Below are 12279 nucleotides of genomic sequence, written 5' to 3'. Positions count from 1 at the left end.
TAACCGAGGAGACACTGATGGGTCCTCCACGGCTCCTTCGCGGATGCATTTCCGGGAACAGAGATGTTTCAAAGAGTCGTGACGCACGGCCGGACTTATCTCAGCCAATGACAGCTCTGCATGCATCCCCTGGATATTATGTTATTAACTGCTCTCATCGCGACGCGATGTTTCCAGAGAGAACAGCTGTGAGGTCCGTGCAGAAAGCAGAGCAGTGTGTATAATATCACTCGGTATAACAGACCTACATTACTCTCTGTATTTGCTTTAGTTTAGTAGATATCTACAAACAAAGAGTCGATATCTTTCTAAAACCATTTAGTGCTTCACACTGAATTAAAAGTAATATAAGTCATCATGAACACATCTGTCCATCAGACTGAGGGCTGCTGTGCCTCCTGTCATCATTAATGGACGTCTCTTTAAAATTACCGCTCAGAGGAGAGGAGTTCTCATTTCTCTGACCGCCTGCTGCTTCCCCTCCTCGCTTCCCCTCCTCGCTTCCCCTCCTCTTTCCTCGGCTCCCTCCTCGACTCCTCCGTTCGCATCTATCAGCCAATCAAACAGGAGGAAAACACAGAGACAGGAAGTAAGAGCAGACATAACTAGGGGGGTGCACACCTTGCAGAATAAAACGGGAAAACAAAGACAGATCTTAACAATACAAAAAAATAACAATAGACAGATCGTGACAAGGACTTCTTTAACACACTTTGAAATGTATTGGATGTACTGTAGTTTGATATTGATGCAAGAGGAGTACAATCAGCTACCGTTCTGAAGTATTCAACATTTCCTTTTTTCAATGCTATTTTCACCACTATAATAAGAGCCGTTAAGGTTTCTCCACGTTGGAAGACTTCACTTATCACGTGTCACTCTGATCATGTTTGCACACAATAAGTAGCCTGCACTTTCACCAACAGTTTATGAAACGTTGTCAGGTTGCACATTGTTTCAGGGGGATGGATATTCTCCTCCACGGACACACAAGGTCGAGACTCGTCTTACCGGCCCACGGCTGCATTGCTCTTCTGTTGTCAGTTTTTTGGCAAACATCAAACAACAACGGCAATTTTCAGAGGTCAAATTCACAGAAACACACGAGGCAAACATTTCTTTGTGTCTGAGCAAACATTTAGAGGAGCTCTGAATCATAAAACAAGTTTGATTGACATATTTGGCAACAGAACATACTCATATTAATGAAGATTATGTGTTATAATTTAAACTGATTTACATCATATTGCTCTAACCAGAGAATCTTCTATACATGGATATCCTCTCCTGTGGCTCTATCACTGTGGTCTCTATTTTCTCCCTGTTTTTTCCTCTAAAACTCCAGAATAAGGAAGTAAATGGACCTTAAATTGAAATAATTGAAGGTCCTCAAAACTAAATGGATTCCTCCAAACTAAATGGATTCCTCCAAACTAAATGGATTCCTCCAAACTAAATGGATTAGAAGTAGGTGGTTTAACCTCGAGAACAAAATACAGAAACGCTTCTGAGGTGACATGAGTTCATTGGAATAAAAGTGCTACATTGTTAAAAGATACAGTTAGAAAAACTCAATCGTATAATATTATGAAAACTTCGCAACCCTGCCAGATTGTTAATTATTAATAAAAGTTGTCAGCGCTGCAAAATGCAAAACTATGCGCATCAAAAATGTATTCAATAGTTATTGATCCCAGGTATTAATCTCTGTTTTGAGCCCTGAAGACAAGTGGAGTCTTCAAGTGTCAAGGAAAAAGAGTCTAATTCAACATTTCCTTCAACTTTTGCTTTGTGTTTGTACGCAATTACATGTACATGTTCACTTTATTTCTGTGACAGCTTTCTGTGTGAGATGTGCTGTGCTTTTTTTATTTTTTTTATTTTTATTTATCCTTTATTTATCCAGGAATGTCCCATTGAGATACAAGATCTCTTCTTCCAGGGAGTCCTGGACTCCAGTTTTCCTCTTTTGTTCCGAAGTGTATACATTGTTTTGAAGACAGAAAACGTTTGCATGTGGCTGTTGTGCATTATGAGTTATACTCAATCTGGCAACATGTGGAAGCCGGTGTCAGAAATGTCTCCAAGTGCTTCCTTCCCACTTCAATCACAAAGGACTCATTGTTGACAATATCATAATTTCTCTTTCACTAACCTTGAGCAGAAGGGTTAAGTATTTTCTTCTTTTACTAACTATGTTGCCTAGCTATAGCTACTACACGCTAAAAGCTTGCGCACATGACATATGTTCACTTACAATGAGAAGGACAGCTTTATCACTCAAAATGTTTATTCTTTTTGAAACAGTCTCTCCTTGACCTGCTGATCACACCAGCTTTTAAGTATAGCCTACTAATTCAATCCATTTCTAGCTCGCTTTTTTTTGTTTAGGGACAGGAATATATATATCTATATATTTGATGATAACTACATGAATGATAATGTAGTTATTTGCCATTATTACATGCTCCCACTCCTCTTTTTGCAAAGGTGTTCTAGATCTGCGCTAATCTCCCGTATTCAAAGAAGTTTGGAAAAGGAGCCACTTATCTTTTGTCCTGACTAAGCAGTTTTCAGTCGACCTTAGTATAGATGAGAGCAACCCATCTGTTCCTCTACGTCTAGGCCACGCCCCTTTTTGGGTGAAAACCTTCATTTTCACTGGACTCGGACTCGAAGAGTGGTGACTCGAGGGTGACTTGGTCTCGTGAATTGGTGACTTGACTACAACACTGATAGAGCCCAATTACGATGGTCAGTCAGGCAAATAATTACATTGGAGATCGATGATTGGCGCTCACTCAAAATCAATCGGGGATCGATGTCCTTTCAGTCGGTCACAGTGGGCAAGTGGCTGACACTGGAACTGGGAAGTCTTTGGCTTGTCAGTGTTTCATAATTCAATGTATCAGTCATTTAACATTACAATAGTTTACTTTATATAGTTTGACAATTTATGTTAACCTTATTAACATCATACTATAGCCGTGATGGAGTGTTTCGCACAGACGTTCATGTCCTTTATTCTAAGTAAAAGTAAAGAAAATCATGACTTTGGCTTCTCTTAGCTGTTCGATCTGCAAAAAACGATATAGCAGCTTTAAGGCATGATAAAACAATTGTTTTGTTAGCATACCGATGCTTCTTTTCACTGGAAAGTGGGTGGGCTGTCTTTTTTGCCAGGCAGTGACATCTGTAGTTTATTTTTAATCTTTGTTTTGACCTTGTTGACTTTTTTGTTTCCTTTTTAAGATGAGAATCTATCAGTCTAGTTTTCTACCTCCATCTTTTTGATTTTTTTAGTTCTCCAAAATCTTGTAGTCTGATTTAATTGTGATTAGATTGAAAATAAAAACGTTGTTTGGCATCCTAATTACATGTGGTAGATTATTACAAGCTAAGCCACTAAGGTGTTTTTTTTCATGCCCTATGATATGATGTAAGTGTTTAACATGTAAAGTTCCCCTATTATACAGTTTTTCATCAATATATTACAGGTCTCCGATACAAAACATGTCTCTGAAGTGTTTGGCTCCAAACTCCAAACAGATCATTGTAGCATTACCCATAAACCCCTCTGTTTCAGCCCTGTTTCAAAAGTGTTGATTCTATAGAGGCTTCTCAATACTCAAATTTCCCCTCCTCGACTCCTCGACTCCTCGGTCCTCCGGTAGTGACCCGGAAATGAATTTCAGCGCGCCATTTTGAAGGACGTCTCATTTCTCTAAATGCACACCGAGGACCGAGGATCGAGCATCGAGGAGGCTCTCTGGAGGAGCTATAACCGAGGATACACTGATGGTTCCTCCACGGCTCCTCCGCGGATGCATTTCCGGGAACGGTGGAGGCGTGACGCACGGCCGGACTTATCTCAGCCAATGACAGCTCTGCATGCATCCCCTGGATATTATTTGAGAACCTGCTCTCATCGCAACGCGATGTTTACAGTGAGAACAGCTGTGAGGTCCTGCAGAAAGCAGAGCAGTGTGTAAAATATATATCACTCAGTACAACAGGCCTACTCTCTTTATTTGCTTTAGTTTAGTAGATATCTACAAAGAGTCCATATTTTTCTAAAACCATTTAGTGCTTCACATAATAAAATACACAACGGCTGTAGCCTGATTATGCTTTAGCAGCTGTAGGTGTGTGTGGTACAGTATGTAGGTGTGTGTTGTACAGTGTGTAGGTGTGTGTTGTACAGTGTGTAGGTGTGTGTTGTACAGTGTGTAGGTGCGTGTGTTGTACAGTGTGTTGTACAGTGTGTAGGTGTGTGTGTTGTACAGTGTGTAGGTGTGTGTTGTACAGTGCGCAGATGCCGCGGACAGACGGGTCTCAGTTGGTTTGATGTCCTTACTTTTAATACTTGCAAATACAACTTTTGGCCCGTAATTTCAATTCCCCATTTCAGCGACCAGAGAGAGGGGGGGGGGGGGTATATCCAGTCTCTGACTGTGTTACGTTATTATGAGAGTGCTCTCATACTTTAAATTGTATATATTTATATAAATATATTTGTGTGTGTCCCCGCATCTGTAGCCTGTTATTGTCTCATTATACCGCACTCTCAATGAATTCAAATAAAATATGTGGGGGAACAATGTTCAGCTGATCTAACAGAGATTATAAAATATGACAAAACACTCGACAGCTGATGCAGCTGTTGCCACGTCATAATGAACGGACGTCGCTTTAATATGACCGCTCAGAGGAGAGGAGTTCTCATTTCTTTAAACGTCTGCTGCTTCCCCTCCTCTCTCCTCGGTCCTCCGCTCGCATCTCCTGTGGGCGGGTCTAAGTCTCGAGGAGGGGAGTCGAGGAGGGGAGTCGAGGAGGGGAAATTTGAGTATTGAGAAGCCTCTTATGTCTGTTACTTTAGATGAAAATAAGGAGCCCCTCCCCACGCCCCTCTGAGAGATAAAAAGAACACAACGGTGCTCTAGGAGGAGATTCAGGTGATAAGGGGGGGGGGGGGTACCTTGGTTGGTGATTGGCTAATGGTTACACAAGCCAAACAATCGTTATGACATCATAAAGTGGCCACAATCTGATCAGCTCATTTCCAGACAGGTTTTTATATAAATTGATCAGGACAAAGAGAGCGAAACTGTCAGAATCTCTTTACACAGAGGGGACATGTTTATGTATGAAATACATGAAAAAGTGGATTTTGCATAATAGGTGACCTTTAAAGCCCCTGTCACACTGTCCCGAAATGTACACCCGATGGACACACGAATATGGAATTGTGAATTTCGCACGAAGATGGCCCCGAACCACACACAAAGGCAACATTTACATTACATTTAAGACATACAACTGCAATGAAAGTACCAAAAACAATTATGTTACAGTACTATGATACTGTTCTGATATCTTCAGACTTTGTTCTTTACTTTATCCATCTTTATATGTAGAAAATATTACGTTTTCTCCGTAATGTTGTTTCCATAGCAACAACAACTTCCTGTCAACTCTCCTTCAAAATAATATATTATATCCTTTTTAGTTTCACAGAACACAAATTGGGTTATTTAAATAATATGTTTGCATGATTTTGTTGTGCAATAAAACAACCAGATGGACACACGATAAAGGAAATGTTCAAATTCGGCTGTGATCGTAGCAACATCGGGCCGTTCGTGAGGGCATCTTAAGCCATCGTATGATCGCCGGTGGAGTTTCTCAGGCTCCGGCAGCAACTTCGTGAGCGGTGGCAAAATCTTTGGCATGCCAACAAATTGCCGAAGGACCTTGCGAAGGTTCATTTTCGTGTTGAATTTGTGTGTCAATGTTGCCCTTCGTAAGGCCATCGTGAGGGCATCTTGTTATCATCGGTGCCATCGGGCATTCGCCCCGATCAGAGTGAGGGCGAATGCACCGATGATAACACGAAGATGACACGATTTGACAAGATGCCCTCATGAGTGCCTTACGAAGTTGCCGCTCACGAAGTTGCTGCCGGAGCCTGAGAAACTCCACCGGCGGTCATATGATGGCTTAGATGCCCTCACGAATGGCCCGATGTTGCTCCGATCACAGCCGAATTTGAACATTTCCTTTATCGTGTGTCCATCGGGTGTCAATTTCGGGACAGTGTGACAGGGGCTTAACGGCGCGTCCACACAGCGGCGTGCGTTGACGCTTGCCGGCGGGCGTGTCTGACACTCGACCAATCACATGAATCTCCCGCCCCTGACACACAAGCAGCGGTTTGATTGGCTAGAGCTTGTACTGGCATATGATTAGATTGGCTGACGCTTCTGCCAATAGGCGTCAAAAGTTGAACATTGCTCAACTTTTGAAGCGAGCAAAGCCAGCAACGCTCCGCGTCGCTTCCCACGATGCAGTTTGGCTAAAAGTGACGTCACCACATTCAAAGTGAATGGGCAGAAGCATTGGAAGCTTCAACGCACGCCGCTGTGTGGACGGGCCGTAAGACCACATTTGTTATTTTTTCACAACTTAAGGCAGACATTCCATCAGCTTTGTGCAACATACTAACTCATCCAGCCACTCCCCCTCCACATTCCCCTGATCAGTCCGGCAGTATAAACACCTCTCCTCTCTGTCTCTGCCAGATTGTCTGTTTTGCATTCACCTTGCTCTTCCCTCTGCCTGCCTGATTCACGGTCTCGTCTCTTGTTGGATGAGTTTGTCTGAGCTGTCCACCTGAGTTTGACCCTTGCCTGCTTTTTGATTAAACTAAATTTAAAATGTTATAATTTCTGGGGTTCAGCGATTTAACATTCATGTTTCTGTATTGCAGAGAGTAGCCGGGTGGCCCTCTGACCATTGTTTTAATTAGCAATCAAAACAAATGGATTCACAATGGGATTTCTTTGTTCTTAAAATGTTAAAAAGGGCCTGAATGCATACAAATACATTACATTTGGCTTTAATGGCATGTTAATCACACAAACATTCGAGTGCTTGCATGATGGAAGAGGTTGCAGCTTCGTTTAGTGGTTTACTCAAATGTAGCAAAAGCATTTACATCTAAAATGAAGTTACACCTCTTAAATGCAGTACAATTACCAAAAAGACCTAGTTATTCCTTTTGCCAAGTACATTTAGTGAAGGAGTTAAGGTTAATAAGTCACTTTAATTGAAAACAAAATATGAATTATGGCCATTTAATTCATGTTTTCATTTTATCTGACACATTGGCAATATTTGTTAAAAAACTGGCCTGTGGCATCCTGTCATCCTGCCTTCCAGTCAAGCCACATCTCAAAACAGTCATGCGAGTAACACAACCTTCTGATATGTGCGTTAATTACAATATTCATCTTTGCAAAGACGTGCTGTGCAGACTATGAAAGGACTCCATCTGTGTATCTAGAGGTTGTGGAGCATAATTATTCATGCCAATCATGCTAAATTGGGCAGAAAATATACAGTACCAGACACAAGTTGTGTTGAGTGAACCTCTATCAGTCTGATGTAATGAAATGACAGAAGTGAAGTAATGACTCCATGTTGGAAACAGCCTCACAGCTGGTACTCATTTGAAATCACCAGAGATTGATTCACATGTCTACCATTCACCAACTGTTGAATTTATCCCTGCTTTGTCCCTGAGACACACACACACACACACACACACACACACACACACACACACACACACACACACACACACACACACACACACACACACACACACACACACACACACACACACACACACACACACACACACACACACACACACACACACACACACACACACACACACACACACACACACACACACGTGTCTAAGGTCCTGACACACCAACCCGATTTTGGGAGTCAGAGGCCGTCAGAGGCTGTCGGGCATTCGCGGCGCCGTAGTCAGGTTGGTGTGTCCCGCACCGTCGACCGTGACACGCCTTATTTGGACTGCCAGACCCGATGCATGGCCGATTCAACATGTTGAAACGGCCATGCATCGGGTCTGGCAGTCGGACCAAATAATCACTCTGATTGGCTGTTCAGCTAGCAAATCAGTGCATGAGAAGCGAAGCGGAAGTGAGGGACGTAAACAAACGATTTAAGAAGGCACACACAGACTGCTATTCATTTTCATCTCATCATGGCGATCTGGAATGATGCAAACGAAGACCTGCTCATCACCTTGATCCAGGAGAGGCCAGCTCTGTATGATATTACGGAGAAAAGATACTCTTCTTCTTCTCTGTCTTCCGGTTGTTGCCTCTTTTGAATGACGAATACACACTACCGCCGCCTGCTGGTAAGGAGAGTTATTGCCATTCATGCACTGAAGTCGGTGCGGTGTGTTCCCGTGCGACACATGGCCAAAACGCAGGAGAACACGGCCAGGCAACAGCCGACTTCAGCGTCGGCTAGTCCTCTGGTGACTGCTTGGTGTGTCAGGGCCAGAGAAATGCAATGAAGTGTGTAGAATCACCTCCACTCCTTATTCATTAGATGCGCTACTTTCTGTTTTGACTTCAGGGCCACCTACACAAGCACATAACCTGTTTTTAGCATTAAGGAAAAGTTGGAGACAGAGTTGACTTTGCAGCATACCTACTCCTGAGTTAATGAGCTGCGGTGTACGAGACACTCTTTTTAAGCACACTTCTTTACTTCCTGCATGACAGCTACTTTACTGAAAGTAATATAATAGAGGGATGAAATCATCAGTATAATGAATGTTATATGCCTGTATTTTAACCAATAGCTATAACACTGCTGATGTTTGTGTGCTGGGTCATTGAAAGGTTTCTGACTCACACAGGCAAGCATTATTTTGGAGATTGCTGCTGTTTCACAATTATTTTTGGTTTCTCATTGTACGTTTAATGACAGATACTGAGTCAGCAGGATTGTAAGTGAGGCAGACTTTGGAAACTAATACAAATACATTAAAACAGCTAATTCAGGCCAATTTAAGATTCTACAACATTAAATATTTCCGATGCGCGGGCGTAGAAACCGCAGTACCATAGATCAGCTTTTCAGGAAGAACCCTTTATATTCAGATGCAGGCGAACTGAGTCTATAGCCAAGTGACAGGGTAGGACTTCAGTACTTTTCAACAGTCTGCCCGCAGACATCCGCTGATGAGATGCTTCCTGTGGAGCCTCCACTCTCAGGGTATGCAGAGCACCGCGAGGCCACCATGAGCCAGAACGACAACTCCCACATCGGCTGCCTTTGGGCTCGACCATCGAGCTGTCGATCCAAATCCAGTTCACTACTTCTTCCACTGTTGTTATTTTTATCCAGCTCAGAGAAAAAAACAGACTAACAGACAAAGGCAAGACATGAATAACAGAATGTTCTAGCAGTTCTGCGTTGTCCATCTCCCCAAGAAGAAAGTATCACCAGTAAAGTTAACCATTAAATCCATTAATTGCAAGCCCAGCCTCATAACAACGTACTCTCACACCTTCAATATACCATTAGTATAACTGGCACCACCCTCTCAGTTCACTTCATCCCTGACCGAGATCTCCATAAATAACTGATCATCGCCCACTAACCCAGTCTCTCATGGCATCCCCCAGGGTTCAGAACTCGGTCCCCTCCTCTTCGTACATCAGTCCCCTCGGATAAATCCCACCCCAACATGGCATCCATGTGGTCCGCCATGCCGATGATACTTATCTTTTCCTCTCCGCCAAGACCACAACCCTCACCACCTGTCACCACATTTACTGATATTAAATAATGGAAGCATCGAAACCTCCTTCAAATAAACTGCAACAGATTAGAAATATTCATCATCGGTCCAAATTCCCTAACCTGTTCTGCCCAGTCCTTCTTTGTCACCATTGGCGGCTTAAACATGACGCACTGCACCCAGATACGCAACCCTGGTATCATCAACCACATGCCAACCATATCACCAAACTACATCGTCAAAACTGTCATGTTTTATCTCCACCAAACTTGTGCTGCTTGCTAGCGCTATCTTGGAAAGATGGAAAATAGTAGTAAAGTATTGGTCAATGGCCTTTAATTTAAGAATATATAATCATTAAAATAAAACACATAATAGTAGGGCTAAAGAAGAACTATTTAAACATGTGTTTTTTTTTGATTAATTTACTTGAACATACAGACCTAAAAAAAACACTTGATTATGGGAATACGCTTGGAAAATAATTTCTTTGTTTTATTTTTCCTTTTAATTAATTTTAATGTAATTTGTGTTTCTATTGCCTTGTATGTATGCATATTGACAAAGTATTGTCTATTTAATCTAATAAATAAATAATTAGTGTAGGCCCGGAATAAAGGGAAAAATCAGAGATCATAAAGTACCTTAAAGGTTTTTCACACAGCATCAGGCTATATGATGCATTCGTCAATACATGTTGGTATTAATTTGCAGGTGCATGTGCACTGCTGAATAGTCCTATTAAAACTCATGATATTACATAACACATCTGCTGATCATATTTTTACAGAAAAAAAAAGTGAATGGCTTTAATGGTTCTGACTCTCTAACCTGCTTTCTCTAACACCCACTTTTACATCAACCGCTAATAAACTCCATCACTATAATGATAGTAATTACAAGTACATAGTGGACGGCCATTTTAATTAACATACTCTACGGCAAATACTAATGGATCCAATTTGTGTGTGTGTGTGTGTGTGTGTGTGGGTGTGTGTGTGCGCACGTGCGTGCGAGCGTGCGTGCGTGCGAGCGTGCGTGCGGTGGTGTGTGTGTGTGTGAGTGTTTGAGTGTGTGGGTGGGTATGTGTGCGCACCCTGCCCCTGTCACAAGCCTGCATGTCTCCTCTTGCTGGCCGAGGGGGAAAAAATTCCAATTAACCAACAGCATGTTGGAAGTGGAAGTGAGAGATTGAGAAACTCAGACAAAAGCATGAGCACAGAAGTGACTGGAATAACAATATGCACACTTCAGTAACAACTACTGTTGTTTATCTGGGATGAAGTAGAAGATAACCTAACCTTAACTCACAATGGCTTTGTTTACATGTGCATACAAATGTGGAAACCAAACCCTTTCTCAGGAAGATTTTTCTATCAACCAAATGGAAATGACTGTAGTCGTGTATTGAAAAGTAGTGAAACTTGAATGAAGCCTGGCAGTGATGGCGTGTTTTTTTAGCGAATTATTTTGGAATTTTGGAATATTACAGACAATAAAATCTGCATCATCCCTGCTGATCTAAAGGCGGCTAATATTCAGCTAGATGATGTTTAGTAGTCTCATTTAGCAACTGCCAATTTTATGATAGATGTGTCACAAGGGTTTCCTCCACAAAAAGAAAGTGGATTTTTACCATTAGATTTTACAATTTTGCAGAAAAGATATCTCTGGCAAATACACATTTATAATGCTTGCTCGTTTTGTGAAGCAGGACAGTCTCCACATATTAGCACCACTTTTAATGTTTAAAACGTATATGGAATTGTCAGAAGTAAAAAGTGACTGTTTGTTATAAACAAACTACATAATGGTAGCAATGTTTAGTAGCCTCATTTAGACACTTGTTAGTAACAGCCTTTTTTATGACATAGACGTTTCGGACATTCACCAGTGAGGAATTTACTGATTCGTTAATGTCGTAGACGTAGAATATAACATGAAGGAATCAAACAAACAAAAAAAACACATCAAAAATAGAATGTGTGTTACTGCTGTTATAAATAGTTTTGCTGCACGATATTCACAGGCGAGAATTTAGATGTTCTTTTGTATCGTTTATTTGTAAGCCCTCGAATGAATAAAGACATAGATATTTCCATTGATGACAGGAGACACCCAGTCCGCATAATTTAAAACCCTTTCAAACCCTTTCGACTCAGACCTTTTGTCTTGTAGGAGAAACACTGGTGTTGCTAACACATTAGTCATTGGTCCATTTTATGCAAGTGTCCCAGTAACCCATGACAGTGTGACAGTGAGCCAGCATGCAAATGATCAGTCCTGTGAAACTGAGGCTACCCTAATGGATTTCAGCCATCATTAATCTGTTTTTTTTTGCACCTGCACTTTTCCTACTATTACATGTCAAAATGTCTGCTGTGAAAAGGTCCCATTGTTTGCATCCGACAGTTGGGGTGGTTCAGGTCAGGCAGAAATCAGTGACAGCATAATGCAAATACTGACAGGGAGCTGGGGTCTGTCTTGAATACATGATATTACTACTTGAAAAGCCTTTGATTGACATTTTTAAGTTCTGTAATAGCAATGTAATCAATTCCGGATCCAGTTTAGTATTAATTCGTTTTTTCAGAATATTTTCATTTAGTTGTGTGTCTTTTTGCTTCTATTTTTAACCAATG

This window comes from Pseudochaenichthys georgianus, chromosome 21, assembly GCF_902827115.2.
Source record: "Pseudochaenichthys georgianus chromosome 21, fPseGeo1.2, whole genome shotgun sequence".
In the NCBI taxonomy this organism is placed as follows: domain Eukaryota; kingdom Metazoa; phylum Chordata; class Actinopteri; order Perciformes; family Channichthyidae; genus Pseudochaenichthys; species Pseudochaenichthys georgianus.
This window is presented reverse-complemented; position numbering follows the sequence as displayed.